This window comes from Panthera uncia, assembly GCF_023721935.1.
Source record: "Panthera uncia isolate 11264 chromosome A3 unlocalized genomic scaffold, Puncia_PCG_1.0 HiC_scaffold_11, whole genome shotgun sequence".
NCBI classification, from domain to species: Eukaryota; Metazoa; Chordata; class Mammalia; order Carnivora; family Felidae; genus Panthera; species Panthera uncia.
In genome coordinates, this window is record NW_026057578.1 from 72,129,958 (window position 1) to 72,141,689 (window position 11,732).

Here is an 11,732-nt window from a genome sequence, read left to right on the forward strand (position 1 = left end):
GCCAGAGGTGCCCCGGGGGGGGCGGGGGGGGGGGGGGGGGGGGGGTGGGTAAGCGCTACTTCAACCAGTGGCCGCCTCCGTGGATCAGCCGCGCGCGTCGTCGGCAATCACTTGTACACTTCCCTTCCATTTCTGAGAAGTTACTATTACCCTGGGGTTTGAGGGGCCTTGGTGCTGAAGTGTGGAGAAATAATACGCTTTTGAAAGACACATAGCTAACAAGAAGGAAAAAATGCGAGGAAAGTGGTGATAGAACCAGTTTGTATATTCAGTTAGGGGCGTTCTCTTTCAAATGTCGCCTGATTTATGGATACCCAGAGCTGGTTCCTGTGTCAGCTCCTTCCCTGTGCGTAGGCTTGGGGACGTTATGTAAACTCTGTGCTTCGGTTCTGCACTCTGGCAATGACAGCAGCTACTTCATAGAATAGCAGTAAGGTTTATAAGAACACCTGGTTCAGGGGCGCCTGGGTGGCTCCCTCGTTAAGCGTCCAACTTCGGCTCAGGTCATGATCTCCGGGTTCGTGGGTTCGAGCCCCGCGTCTGGCTCTGTGCTGACAGCTGGGAGCCTGGAGCCTGCCTCGGATGCTGTGTCTCCCTCTCTCTCTGCCCCTCCCCCGCTCGCACTCTGTCTCTGTCAAAAATAAATTTTAAAAAAAGTTAAAAAAAATAATACCTGGTTCATAATAAGGGTTTGCTGTTGCGAATATTACAGCCTCCTCCCAGAGCATTTCCACACCTTGAATGGACATTATGTCTTTTGGCCTGTCCCCTTGACCACAACCTCCACCACTTCTCAAGTGTATAAGTATTGTTTTATCTCTGTCCTCAAGGTCTAACACTACCCTAGGCTAATGATATGGTACAGAAGAGTTTCTTACTCAAAAGCATACTTACTGTTACCTCCCTCCCAAAATTTGGCCTCTTAACTCATGCCCTCTCTCCCCTTTTTCATTTTTGTCTTTCCAGTGCCTGCCACAGGTGTGCAATTAGTGTGGCTGAATGACTGAATGGAAACCTCTGTCCTGGAATTTTTTTTTAAATGAACCTGACACCCAAACACTTGAAAACTATAAAAGTTCATTCCATTTTCTATCATTTCACTTACATTTACAAACATCCACTGCAGTGCAATTTCTGCAAGAAATTGTTCTTTGCTCTCTTATTTGCTTTACCGAGCACTTGAAAAACAAGCAGAAGTTCATTGGTAGAATACCAAAGTAGAGGTCATATCTTTTTTCCCCAATTTTAAGTGAAAATAATCGATACTTTTCTAATTAAGATAATACTAAGGTAGAAAGTTCACACAGTACCCCCCCCCCCCAAATATAGAAAGAAAGTGGCTAAAAAGCAAACAAAAGAATGAGGGCAGTTAAAAGAGCAGAGGAGCCAACCTGAAAGACCTCCCAATGGCCAAAGTTGGAAACGTTTGAGCAACAAAATAAAATAGTATTAGATTTATAACCCAAAGTATCATATAAGTATACATGCATTCATGCTGATATGAATGAATGAATGAATGAATGAATAGGGGAGAAGGGACAAATCCTTTCTACAGAAGAATTCTATATAATACATGTATATAACTGTCACTAGGAGGTTAAGCTTAATTCCTCTCCTCTTGAGTGAGGGCTGAACTTAGTGATTTGCTTCCAAAGACTAGAATATGGAAAGGGAAAAACAGTAACACCACCTTAACCAACTGATCAAGGTGAACATCAGCAATGATGTCATGTTGATATCACATGTCCCCTGAAATGATATGATGAGGACATTCATCTCTGGAGTATCCTTCCAAAAACTCACAACTCTGTAATCATGGGGACTACATCAGACAAACCCAAATTGAAGAGCATTTTACAAAATATCTGAGCAGAATTCTTCAAACTGACAAGGTCATGAAAAGCAAGAAAAGGCTATCAGAGATCAGAAGAGACTAAGAAGACATGACCAAATGCAATGTGGAATCCTGAATACAATCCTGGAACAGAAAAGCACATTAGTGGAAAAAATAGTGGAATCTGAATAAAGTCTGTAGTTAATTGTAGTACCCCAGTGTTAACTTCTTGATTTTCACAAATGTATCATGGTTAATATAACACATAAACATTAGAGAAAATTGGGTGAAGGCCATGTGGGAATTTTCTACTGTCTGCAACTTTTCTGTAATCTTAATTTATTCCAAATTTTAAAGCATTTTGTTAACATCTCCTTTTTGTTTTTTAGAGAGAGAGAGCACGTGTGTGCAAGCAGAGGAGAGGGGCAGAGGGGGAGAGAGAGAGAATCTCAATGTGGCTCAACCCCAAATCCTGGGATCATGACCTGAACCTAAATCCAGAGCTGGACACTCAACTGAGCCACCCAGGTGCCCCCTAGTTTATTTTAAAAAAAGAAAGTGAATCAAATCCTAAATCTTACCTATCCAGAAGTAACCACTTTTATTATTTTGGTGAACATCATTCCCTGTATCTCTGTGTATAAATACATGTACACATGCAATTTTATATAAATAAGATTCATAGTATAAAAGCTGTTGTTTATCATTACAGAAGTATATAATGGAAACCTTCCATACTGGTGAACATAGATTTATATCATTCTTTTTAAAGTTTTTTTGGGGTTTTTTGGGAGAGGGGGCAGAGAGAGAAGGAGAGAATCCCAAGCAGGCTCCATTCTGTCAGCACAGAGCCTGCTGTGGGGCTCAATCCCATGAACCGTGAGATCAATACCTGAGCCAAAATCAAGAGTCAGAGGCTTAACAAACTGAGCCACCCAGGTGCCCCATATCATTCTTTTTAAATGACTGTGAAATATTCCATTGTCTATAAGTGCCATACTTACACAGCTACATATATGGGTTGTTTCTAGTATTTAACTTATAAAAAAAATTGCAATGAATATTCTTTTTTTTTAAGATTTTATTTTCAAGTAACCTCTACACCCAACATGGGACTCAAACTTACAGCCCCTGGATGAAGATTGCAGGCTCTACCGACTGAGCCAGTCAGGTGTCCCACAGTGAATATTCTTGTGCATACACCTCTGCTTGCCAGTTCAGTTCTTTCTCCAGAATAATGCCTAAAACTGGAAGTTCTAGTTCCATTCAGTGGAGAATGATATTTACAATCTAAGTCCTGGATGTTAGGTGTGCTCTTTGTCTCTGCTCTCAAGCTTTCTCTGTGGACAAAGCTAGGGAATATACACACACATATGCACACATTTCCATCCATATACATTGAAAACCATGACTTCTTACTAATCTCACCAATTCCAATCTAAGACTAAAGTTTCAGCCTAGTCTTTTCCTTTTCCACCTTTGTAAACTTCATTTTTTGGCAGTGAGAAACTGACTTTCATCAACCATAACATATTTAATTATTTGAGCAATTTCCTTGCATGAAACCAATCTTCACTTTGGCTCCCATCCCCATCCGTGAGCTTATGTTTTCCTTGCCTCTCTTCAGCTTGGAGTCCCAGGCCAATCCGCCCTTGAAGTGGATATCCTCTTCATCCTGGTTGGATGTAAAATGTTAACATTAGGGGAAACTGAATGAAGGACATTTGGGAACTCTCTCCCCTGTCTTTGCAACTTTTCTGTAATCTAATCTTATACCCATGCAGAGCCACCAGACCGCCCCTCCACCAGATTATTGCCCTACATCTGTGGATGCCTACCTTGCTCTCATCCCTAATGGCTTTAGGACTAAATTGTTGGAAAAGGGGAGGGATGCAGAAGGGGTCCTATTCCACTTCCTCTCATGTCCTTTGGGTGTTTTGTTTGTTTGTTTGTTTGTTTGTTTTAGAGTTGTTTGTTTTATTGAGAGAAAGCCCTTGTGAGCATGCACGTGTTGGGGAGGGGCAGAGAGAGAGAATCCCGAGCAGGCTCCGGACTGTCAGACTAGGGGCTCATGGTGGGGCTCGTGCCCACGAACCGTGAAACCATGACCTGAGCTGAAGTCACTTAACCGACTGAGCTGCCCAGGCGTCCCAGGATGAGGCATTGTTTTTAATGTTTTATCTCCATCATCTGATTCAGTCCTGCAAGACTGAATGTCTTATTTTTGCACAACATTTTAACAGACCAGAGGGGGTGCATTATCCCTGGGAAACTTAAATAACCTGTCCAGGTCACATCCTTAGTGATTGGTGAGAGGGACCTAAATTCAAGTCTGTTTCATTCCAATGCTGTTTCTTAACCACTTCCACCTTTGAAGAACTTGAACTGAAGATCTTTAGGGTCTTATTCAGCCTTGAAATTTTACCTTTTGAACATATGAATATAAGCATTTTTTAGTTTAATTTGATATCAACCTGTACTCCGTGATATGTAGTAAATCTTTGTTTCCATTAGTATTACCACTGCTATTAGAACTCTTTATGGAAAACAGTAAGAGAAACAATTTTGTATGTTTTGAGTGGAAAACATGATATTAGTCTCCAGTAACCTCTAATAAGAGCTATGCCGGTACTGATTAAAGATACCTGCATTGGATTTTCATCAAAAATGAGATAGTTCTCTCTTTATCACTAGCATCCAAATTACATAAAGCTTTTCTGTGGGTTTCCTCTTGAGTCTCATCAACTTCACTGATTTATTTATATACACAATTACATCTCCTTAAAATGTTTTTTTGCTATAGGGTCTTTGATTTTATTCTCTTTGGCTTTAATGAGGTATAATTGACAAAACTGTAAGATATTTAAAATGTACAACGTGATAATTTGATATACATACACATTGTGAAAGTATTCCCCTCCATTGAGTTAATTAACACATTCATCACCTCATATATTTACCTTTATTGATTTATTTATTTTTTGGTGGGAACAAATTTCAATCATAAATGCAGCATTATAGGTGTCCAACTTCAGCTCAGGTCATGATCTTGCAGTTTGTGTGTTTGAGCCCCGTGTCAGGCTCTATGTTGACAGCTCAGAGCCTGGAGCCTGCTTCAGATTCTGTGTCTCCCTCTATCGCTGCCCCTCCCCTGCTCACACTCTGTCTCTTTCTCTCTCAAAAAAGAAAAGAAATGAACATTAAAAAATACATACATACATACATACATACGGCATTATAAACTAGAGCCACATTTTTATACATTAGATCCTCAGACCTTACTGAGAGAATGAATGCTTGAACAAGATTGCTAATTTATTTTTAAAAATTATTTTAATGTTTATTTATTTTTGAGAGAGAAAGAAAGAGAGAGAGAAAGAGAGAGCAGGGGAGGGGCAGAGAGAGAGAGGGAGACGAAATCTGAAGCAGGCTCCAGGCTCTGAGCTGTCAGCACAGAGCCAGACGCAGAGCTCAAACTCATGAACTGTGAGAAAATGACCTGAACCAAAGTCGGACACTTAACTGACTGAGCCACCCAGGTGCCCCAAGATTGCTAATTTAGATACAAAATTGGTTAATATCCTAAAGCACAATAAAGCTATAACTTTTGGGGTTATCTTTTCTGTGGGACAAAAATCATTTGCATCTCTTTGGGACAAAATTCATTTACCTTACTATCTGTTTTCTACACGTTAAGATCTACCCTTACAGAGTTATACAATACCTGTATACTAAAAAATAATAAATACCAAGTCAAAAAGGTGAACATTCCTAGAGAATCAGATAATCCCTAGAAGTGAGTGCCTGCTAAACAAAACCCAGCAGGACACCGAAAGGGCAAACAGTAATCCCTTCACTTATTTCCAAGTTTTGGGTAATTTTTCTTAATAGAACTCAGCATCCTACAAGCTTTTAAATTCTTTTAGGAACCAGTGCCAAAAATGTAATGCCACTAAGAATTACAACTCTAATACATGACCACTGAGCACACATTGATTAAGTGTATTGTAATTAGGATTGCCAATTGCTATTTTAAGCCACCCAGGACAAGTGAAAGGCTAACTATAGTTTCCTGATATTTATTGCTTCAGGCTATAAATGTATTTTCTCATCTTCCACCAAAATTAGAGAGTTAATTCAATAATTTATAAATATATATTACGAACCCATCATGTACCCATCACAGTTTTAGGATAAAAGAGAGAAATAAAATAGATGTAGACTCTTGTCCTCTTGGAGATTACATTCCTGTGGTGGGAAAGTCTATATGTATTAAGTGTTCAAATGTTAAACAAAAATTAGAAGATAATGTAAATGATATTCTCCATAAACTTAGGTGGGGAAAACCTTTCTAATCATAATTCCAAAACCAAAAACTATAAGCGGAAAACTGTTAGATTATACCAGCAGTTCTCAAACTTGAGGAGGCATCAGAATCACCTGAACTAGTGGGTGAAGCACAGATTGCTGGCCCACCCCCCAGAGTTCTGAGTCTATAGATATAAGGTGAGCTGTCACTGGTAATGTCACAGATGACAGTGGTACTGATCTGGGGATTACACTTTGAGAACCTAGATTAGACTACAGTTGACCCTTAAACAACACAGGTTTGAAGTGCACTGGTCCACTTACATGTGGATTTTTTAAAATAAATACAGTGAAGTACTGTAAATATATTTTCTCTTCCTTATGACTCTCCTAATAATATTTTCTTCTATTGTAAGAATACAGTATGTGATACATATAACCTACAAAATGTGTGCTAATCTACTGTTTATGTTATCAGTAAGGCTTCTGGTCAACAATAGACTATTGGTAGCTGTTTTGGGGGAGTCAAAAGTTGTCCATGAATATTTGACTGTGTGGGGGTGGGTGGTGGTGTTCAAGGGTCAACTGTAGATAAATATTTTAAATATTATACTATCAAAATACTAAAGGGGTGCCTACGTGGCTCAGTCAGTTGAGCATCCGACTTCGGCTCAGGTCATGATCTCATGGTTCGTGGGTTTGAGCCCCGTGTCGGGCTCTGCGCTGACAGCTCAGAGCCTGGTGCCTGCTTTGGATTCTGTGTCTCCCTCTCTCTCTGCCCATGCTCTGTCTCTCTGTCTCAAAAATAAATATAAACATTTAAAAAAAAGATTTAAAGATACTAAAAACAAAATTAAAAGAAAAGCTACAACTGGAAACACATTAGTAATATATAAACAATTAGGAATGTAAATTAGGAACATTTCTTCCCTACTCTTGAAGTTCTTTCCTGTGAAGGGAGCTCTTTCCATGCAATTTTGGCTCTTTTTCTACCCCTTTACACATTCAGATTCTGAAGGGGAGATGGATCTGATCACTGAACGTGGGGCAAACTCAAGTTCCTTTCTCTTGGGAGTCTGCCTGTCATCAGGAGCACAGCAGACAAAAATTGCTGCACTCTTCTGAACTTACTTCTCCTTACAGTCTAGTGGAGAAGTTTATATTTTATCTTGATGGCATTAAGTTGATATTTGATATGTATAGATATATCATCCTCCATCAGTAAGCATAATATTGATACTTGTATTTTTCCTAAAATTAAAAACAGTGCAAAAGCATATTTGCTTATTTAATATCCTTGACTCTGGTAATCAAATAACTGTTAATTAACATGTGGAGAATAGAACATTCTTATACTGTAAATTGATAAAACCATTCTAGAGGGCAATAGACAATAGCTATCAATTTAAATGTATAAATCGTGTAACTTTGCAGTCTCTGGGGATTTATTCTATGGAAAAAATAATTACGCAAACATAGATACAGGAATATAGATATTTATGATAGACTTATTTATAATATGGAAAATTTTGAAATTATTTACATGTAAGTCATTGGACATTGGACATTTCCAAATTTGGTGTTGGGTGAATAAGTAGAATACTAAAGAAACATTGCCAGTAACAATGTTGATCTCTACTGACTTGAAAAGATACCTATTGGGTGAAAATAAAAAGCAGATCATAAAATATCATATGTTGTATAATTCTGTCTTGATCAGGTAAAATTAGAAATAAACAGCATTATATAGAATTTACATACACATTATATGTGTGATGTGAATATATGTATAATACCTGTGACAGATATTTTTTAAAAATTTTTTGATGTTTACTTATTATTGAGAAACAGAGAGAGACAGAGTATGAGCATGGGAGGGGCAGAGAGAGGGGGAGATACAGAATCTGAAGCAGGTTCCAGGCTCTGATCTATCAGCACAGAGCCCGATGCGGGGCTTGAACTCACAAACTGTGAGATCATGACCTGAGCCGAAGTTGGATGCTTTACCGACTGAGCCACCCAGGTGCTCCTGTGACAAATATTTTTAATCTTTTTTGTGTGTGTGATCTAATTTTTTTTTTTTTGGTAAAAACACATATATTTTTAACTTTTGTATTTATTTTTAAGTATGATTATATAACATTTATTTAAAAAATAAATTCATGGGGTACCTGGATGCTTCAGTCAGTTAAGCATCTGACTCTTGATTTCTTGATTTCAGCTCAGATCATGATCTCATGGTTCCTAAGACTGAGCCTGAATCAGGCACCATGCTGACAGCACAGAGCCTGCTTGGGATTCTCCCTCTCTCTCTCTCTCTCTGTCCCTCCCCCTATTCACATGGCCTCTCACCCTCTCTCTCAAAATAAATAAATAAACTTTTAAATTAATAAATACATACAAATTGTTAAAAACATTAAACAATATTTTTATACTCTGAAAAAACTAGTTATTTTATATTTTGGAGATATAGTGAATATGAGGTTCTTTCTGATTGAACTGGCCCTTTTTGTTCTTACGTTACATCCAGTACATTTCAAAAATGTGCTTATTAATATTTACTCAAATCAACATTCGCCATAAATAGGTAAATCAAATCAGCAGGAGTAGAGGAATAATATGTGATTTCTGGTCTCAATGTTATATTTTTATTGTAATTTTTGCAAACATATTCCACTTGCAAGTTAATTTAATGTATTAAAATCATGGGAAATTTCTCTTGTTAGCCAGTAAGGCAAGGACAAAAATTCCAAAGTAGTTCCTTGAACCGTATCCAATCAAATTAATTATTCTGAAATGCTAGACTTAAAATATCCCAAGTCCCTATGCAAGGTAGGAAAAAATAATCTATGTTATAGTACTTTTGTAGAGAAATCAATTTTCTTGGCTTGCTGTGAGAACTGCCTACAGACCACGTAATAACACTGAATATAAAGCTCTTTTCATCTCCACTCATTAATCTAGTGATCTAAAGTTCACTTGGTCCAGAAAGTTAGAACTGGTTTGCAGAGCAGCTAGCACGGAGCTCACTTCGCTGTTTTGTTTATGTTGTATGAAACCAATATTTTTCCAGGCAGGAAAACTGAATGTTTTCACCTGTTTCATATTTTAACTTAGGGGTAATTAAATTCAGTCTGCCCACTTACTAATTTTTTTACACTGTAACTTTCTTCTGTTTTGAAGTCTTTGTTGAAAATAGCTTCATGTGATCTTATTTGTGGAGACGTGTTTGCATTTCTTTATTTTTAATACCTTATTGATTCCCCCCTCCGTTATAAAAATAACATATGTTCAACATAGAAATTTTCAGAAGATAGAACTACAAAGAAACATTTTTACAATACTTGCAGTTCCATTAGCCAGAGATAACCACTTTGAGAAATGTATTTTTAGCAGGTGAGAATTTTAGTTCCCACCCCCATTGTGTGTGAAATGGAGCCATGACTCTCCTCCCCTTGCCTGTTGCACGCCAATCCCACTGACCCTCTTCCAATGCCTTTTCCTTGGTTTGCTTCCTCTCACCCTTGCACACAGGGTCATGCTGTTTCCTCTGCCTGATTCACTCTTCTCTCTCTGCCCTCTTAATTCCTACTCACCTTTCAGATTTCAGTTTAAGCTTCACTTCCTCAGAGAGGCCTTCCTTGATCTGCTCCTCCGTCCCCAGACAAGGTCGGCTTCCCTGATTATGGACTCTTAGCATCGCTTATATGTCTTTAGCACTTGCCTCCCATGCAATTTAACACTTGTTTCTGTGACTATTTGACTAATATCTGTCTCCTGCAATATACTGTTTGCTCCACCAGGGCAGAAGCTCTGCCTGGTTTTGCTCATCATTACACCTTTAGCCTGTAGCTGATCTTTAATCATATTTTGAGTTGAATACAATATGGCCCATGTCCCCACATATTGGAGCTGCAAGGAACATTAACCTGAGGCTATCAACTGAGATTTCCTCTCTTCTCCACGGAATCATCCAGGAACCTGAGTCTCTGGAGGAGCCAGGGAACTGGACTGTGGGGTTATTGTCTTTTTTGTCATGGCTCCTCATTGAGCGACGATGCTCAGATGTACTTGTGCCTCATCTGCTTAGGCAGTGCTGGCCCAGGTGGACTGCCTTCCACTGACAGTGGGTGTCTATCTTGCTACCCACTGGAGGGACAAAATGCCAAGAAAGGGACTGTTCTCTACCCTTCCATCCTTCCCACTCTGGTCTTCACCTTCTCTTCTGACTTGGAGGAAACTTCAGTTTCCTCCTAGATCCTCGCTTATCTAGGAACTAACCTCCATCTTCTCCTGACCTAGGAATAATCCTCTTCCATAGACCTTTAGAAGCCAATTTTTGTGAAATAGGTTTAGGGAACGATTCTAATACTAATTAGTTTTTAAGCTACTCTGTTATATAGGTATGTGTATTTAGAAGCAAAAGTTGTCTATCCTCTATAATTCATGTTCTCCATTTAGTAAATTGTGTTTCCCTATATTTTCAAATATTGAGAGCATGATTGAGAATATGGAATTCCCTAGGAAGATGTCACCTAATTTATTTTGCATGGCCCTTTATGGTGGGACATACCTGGTTCCTTAATACAACAGGTAATGATTCTTTGTGCCTACTTCTCGCCTTGTCTTCTACTGACAGGCTTCTAGTTCTGCTCTACTGTCACAATGAATCATACTGCCCCAGGACATACTGTGCTTTTCCTCCGCCATCTCTCAGCTCCTGGGTTTCCTCTTTTTTTCTGCAGACTCCTACTTATTCTTCAAACTGATGCCATCTTTCCCTAATGCTTTCCTTGGTGCACCTGCCCAGTCTTAGCACCCTTCCTCTGGGCTCCTAAAGCACCCACATTATGCTACTATTGTTGCACTAGTCACACTTTCTTGGATTTATTCTCTGTGAATGTCTCAGTCCTCTTTGCCAGATTTTAAGGTCTTTGAGAGCAGAGAGCGTGGCACATAGAGATGTTCCAAAAGATATGTTCAAGAGACGTAGATTGCAGCAAATATTTTTTCCCCGATTGTTTCACTTTTTTGGAGTATGTACTGCTTCTTAGGATGGCTTTCAACTTATCTGACCTGGAATTGCCCTTTGTTTCACTCAGTAATGGGGATCTCTAACATACTTCATCTAATAAATGCAATGATACCCAGTTCCCATGGTGCTGATAAATGTTTTGGCCTTTTTATTTCCTTTGTCAGATAGGCTACAGTTGTAGTTATTTCTTTACTTTGAGCAGACCTATATGTGGACCTATATGTGGTCCGTTTTCGTGGACCCTAGTGTAACTCCATTTTCCACCTCCCTATTTCAGATTCTGTCCCTTTCTGTCCAGTATCCACACTCCTCCTAATGACAAAAAGTCTTTCCCTCAATACTTTCTTGTAGAAATGCCACAAGACTTCTTGCTTATTCTTTTCCTGTTTGTAAAATAATTCAATAAAATGTATTTATCAGATATGAACCCTCTCCTAGAATTGTGAGACTTCTATAACATTTTTAAATTCAAGTTCTGTGACTAGATATCTAGTTCCTCAAGCTCATGCTGATCATTTTTAATATAACCTGTTTCATGTTGTGTCTGGTGTAAAT